We start from the raw sequence: 5,000 nt of genomic DNA, 5'->3' as shown, positions 1-5,000 counted from the left end.
TAATTAACGATACAGGGATCTTAATATAAACTGTAACCCAAAACACTTCTGCAAGGACCGAAAGAGGAAGCAGAATATACATTCCCTTCACTTGAGCAGCCAGCGAGCGATCCGAGACTGTTAGGGCTGAGTGTAGCACTGGTGCAAAAAGAAACACATGACTTACTGCTTGAGGACATAAGGGAGAGAGAAGGAAGAAGAGGTGGAGAGAGAGAGAGAGAGAGAGAGAGAGAGAGAGAGAGAGAGAGAGAGAGATGGTGTGTGTGAGAGAGAGAGATGGTGTGAGAGGGAGAGAGAGAGAAAGAGAGAGAGGGAGAGAGCAAAAGAGAGAGAGGGAGAGAGAGAGGGGAGAAGAGGTGGAGCGAGAGAGAGAGAGAGAGAGGCAGAAAGCACGCTGGTAAATTATGCATAAAGAATGGATATCCCCACAGCACACATTCACAGAGAATCAGAAAAACATAAGCTCGGGTGGCGAGGAGTGCTTTTCATCTCGCAGGGATGCGTTGCTATGGTAACAGTCTGCTGTGCCACTGAACAATGTGGAGCCGTACATGCTGCTTACCGTTGGTCTCTCCCAGATCACCAACCACCCCCCAAACCCCCCACCCACCCCCAGTGGCGAGACACGACTAGACTGCTGCTCTCATCCTCCCCACCCCCCCACCCCCCAAAACAACAACAAAAACACCCCCAACAAACATGGCAACGGGGGAATGGAACCTGGCTAAGAAAAAAAAGAAAAAAAGAAGAAAAAAAAACCCAATAAAAACAGCTCAATGTCTTCACTGACTTCACCACAAGGGTCTAAGACATAATTACACAGGCTGCGATTATGTAAACAACTCACTCTTGCCCCTGTTGTTATCAAATTATACCAGCTGACCACTTGTACTGTATATTGGTATCACAAATGCATTCATAAAATGCATTCTCAAATTCAACCAATTACAACACACGAACACACACAAGCATGCACACATACAAGAACACACAAAATATATGTAGGTCATTCTAGCATGTTTACTCCTCCTCTTATTTTAGCATCATGCTTTGCTACTTATCTTAGGAGCAGTAACAGGAAGCCCAGATGCTGACTGCTCACAACAGCACCGGGCGGCAGTGGCACACAAAGCAAGACGAGCTGTATGGAGATGCTTGCTATATGCTATTCCAGTGATTCTCAACTGGTGGGTCGGGACCCAAAAGTGGGTCGCGGAGGGTTCCTGGGTGGGTCGCGGAGCTGTGATGCAATGCACTAAGACAGTGAAACATGGTTAATAGGCCTTTTCCTCTCCACTACTTCATAAGACACATTGTATATCAGCATACAATGCAAATAATAATGCATATTATGAAATGCATGATAATATGCATTATTATTATTGGAAGAATCTGACGGTGCAACACACAGTTTGGGTCACAACGTATTGACCACGGGAAATTGTGGGTCTCAAGACTATTCCAGTTGAGAACCACTGTGCTATGGAGATGCACTTGGCCCCGGGCTTTAGGTTTGGCTCATCTGGGCTTTGATGGTCTTACACTGATCTGTTGCTTCTGCAGGGCTGGACTAGGGGAGAAATAGGACCCGGGCACTTTTGGCTTACAGGGGCCCCCTCGTAATTAGCGGCGCAGAACTGACTCACCGGTGAGCCCAGCACCCTCGTGGGCCCCTATTCTCAGTTTCTGAAAATAGGGGCCCACGTGGGTGTGTGGCCTACTGGGAAATGCCCGTTATGCCAGATGGCCAGTCCAGCCCTGTGCTTCTGCCATGGCCAAGCCATAGGCTACATGAGGCACCTGTTCATACAACATCCTCTAACACAGGGGTTAACACAGGGGTCTCCGGCCCCCTCTTTGAGAACCACTGCTCTAAAACACACACACACACACACACACACACACACACACACACACACACACACACACACACACACACACACACACACACACACACACACACACACACACACACACACACACACACACACACACACACACACCATGTAACACCATGTAACACCACAACAACCTGTGAAAAGCCGCAGCTGAACCAGAAGTTAAAAGCTCTGTTAAGTGGAATCCATTTGCAACGTGCTCTGGCAGGAGATGCTGCTGCTCACAGCAACACAGCAGCAATATAATAATATATATCTTTTTCTGCCGACGAATAACAGGTTGGTCGTTGGTAACCATGGAGACTTCGCTCTTCCTTTCTCAACTCTCTGTCTCTCCATCTCTCTCGCTGTCTCTCTTGCTGTCTCTCTCTCTCTCCATCTCTCTCTCTCTTCATCTCTCTCTATCTCTATCTCCATCCCTCTGTCTCTGTCTCTCTCTCTTCATCTCTTTCTCTCTCTTTCTCTCTCTCCATCTCTCTCTCTGCTAGCCACTTCAGCGTCAGGTGTTTTGCGCTCTGCAGCTCTTAGCCTTGAAGAGCAGAGCTGTGCGCAACATGGCAACAACATCAGAGGGTCTCTACTGCCGCCATTTATCTGCAGCATATCTGCGTTGGAATGGGCCTTACTCCTGGGAAAACTATGCCTGTCAAGCTGTTGTAGGACTGTCATGGCGTTTCCCTTCTTATATATACTACAGTAAACATGACTCTTTAAAAGGTGCACTGTGTAACATGGTGGCCAGAGTAGGTATTGCAACTATGCTGCTCATTGAAACTGTGCTGCTGTCTACTGCCAAACTGGATCTTTTCATAAATATTTACCAAATAATGAATTAATATTTACTAGTGTGATCAAAGTACAGTAAGTTTTGCAGCCAAAGATTCTGGAAATTAAAAATGGCGGACCATGGAGAAGACCCCCCTTTTCATGTATGGAAAGTGCTATTTTTCTAGTCATAATGAATACTTAGAAATTGATGGTGGTGATAAGTATTCATGAAAAAGGTGACATGAATTCTGGATATAAACTGATTAAAATATTACTCACTGCACCTTTAAGGTATTTGGGGGGCATAGGCAAAGGGGAACTTTTTTTGTCTTCAAAGTATTGGGGGGGGGGGGGGGGGGGGGGGGGGGATTTGAATTTGCATCACCAGATCATTGTATCAACGTCTTAAAAACGTTCTGCGTACACAACACATCCTCAACCAAAGTGGCATGTGCAAGTCGGCATTACCAATGAAATAGCATAGGCTGTATAACACATACATTTTTAATACAATTTGTAAGCAAAACAAACATCATCCCAACAGAGTGCTGGCGTGAACTTTATCACTGCACTGCTTTTTTGTATAGACTTTTTTATTTGTGACAGGACAGTTTGAGAGAGAGATGGGTCGGGGTCCGGGGAGATGGGTCGGCAAAGGACCTGGACCGTACTCGAACTCGGGTCAGCCACGTAGCAGACAAGTGCCCTACCCTTAAGCCACGGTGGGGCCAACTTACAGCTGCTTGAAGCATTGACCACACTCTCACATTGACCACAGCCGCACTGATAGCCTCTATTGGCAATGGGCATTTCAACCAAGACTTTAAAATTACACCACCATTCAAAAGTTTGGAGTCATCCTCATCTTTTTTTGCCATTCAAGTTGTAGACATCTATTGAGTGGCTTGAGATGGTGCAAAGGTAAATTCTGAACAGCCAAAGGTGAAAAAAATGTTTGATTAAAACCATCAAATTGAACTGGACAAAAGAGTGAAATCTAACCAACCTGTTTCACACATTTATTACATGGGAAATTGACAGACCTCCCTGGTTTGGGACAGTCCATATGCAGAATGCCTGTTCCAGTTTAAAACACATGGGAACAGTTTGACCGCAAGAAAAATAGAAAAGGCGTCTGAATGGTATAAAAAATCTGTCTGAAATCAACAAGTTTATAAAAAAAAAACAAGAAATTGCATAGAATTCAGAAATGAATGTTTCAGATCTTAGCCCATCATCAACAAACTTTTTCCCGCCATCTGGGCACAGCATTTTCAGCTTAGTCACAGCTTGCCTAGTCTTTGCCTCTCTTACACTACCAGCATGTGTGTGTGTGTGTGTGTGTGTGTGTGTGTGTGTGTGTGTGTGTGTGTGTGTGTGTGTGTGTGTGTGTGTGTGTGTGTGTGTGTGTGTGTGTGTGTGTGTGTGAGAGAGAGAGAGAGAGTGTGTGTGTGTGAGACAGAGAGAGAGCGAATGCACAATTTATGACCGTGCGTGTCTGCGTGTTCGTGTTTGTTTACGTGTGCACAGTACACACTGTGTGAGGAATAGAAAGGGATTATTTTGTCTGATTGCATAGAATTTCAAACCCCTCCACTGTGATAGCTGTGTTTGTATGTACTGCATGTTTTTATGTTAACAAATATCTCATCATGTGTGTTTGTGCCTGTGCATGCGTGCAGGCAGGCGTGTGTGTGTAAAAAGGCATTCAGAACCACAACACATAAAATCATGAGAGAGGAGAGGAACGGGAAAGGAAAAAAGAGCAGAGGGAGAGGAGAGGCACGCTAGATGAGAAAAGAAAGGGGAAAAAGAAGAAAGAGAAGACTAAAGAAAAGCACAGAAGATATGAACATAAGGGAGGCAGGCAGGGAAGAAGAAATAGACCTAAAGAAAGAGAAGAGAAGAGAAGAGAAGAGAAGAGAAGAGAAGAGAAGAGAAGAGAAGAGAAGAGAAGAGAAGAGAAGAGAAGAAATAGTGTTGACTGCTGAGAGATAAAAAGAGAGAGAGAGAGAGTATGAATGGCAGCAAAACCATGAACAGATGGGCGGTGAGATGGACTGAGACAAAACAAGACAAAGATAATTACACACCAACTGATAGACAGAGAGAGAGAGAGAGAGAGAGAGAGAGAGAGAGAGAGAGAGAGAGAGAGAGAGAGAGAGAGAGAGAGAGAGAGAGAGAGAGAGAGAGAGAGAGAGAGAGAAGAGACAGATAGGGAGGAAAATACAAAAGAGCAAGATGGAGAGAAAGAGATAGAGTAGGGAGAGAGAGAGAGAGAGAGAGAGAGAGAGAGAGAGAGAGAGAGAGAGAGAGAGAGAGAGAGAGAGAGAG

This window comes from Engraulis encrasicolus, chromosome 14 (genome assembly GCF_034702125.1).
Source record: "Engraulis encrasicolus isolate BLACKSEA-1 chromosome 14, IST_EnEncr_1.0, whole genome shotgun sequence".
NCBI classification, from domain to species: Eukaryota; Metazoa; Chordata; class Actinopteri; order Clupeiformes; family Engraulidae; genus Engraulis; species Engraulis encrasicolus.
Note: the sequence above shows the minus strand (reverse complement) of the source record.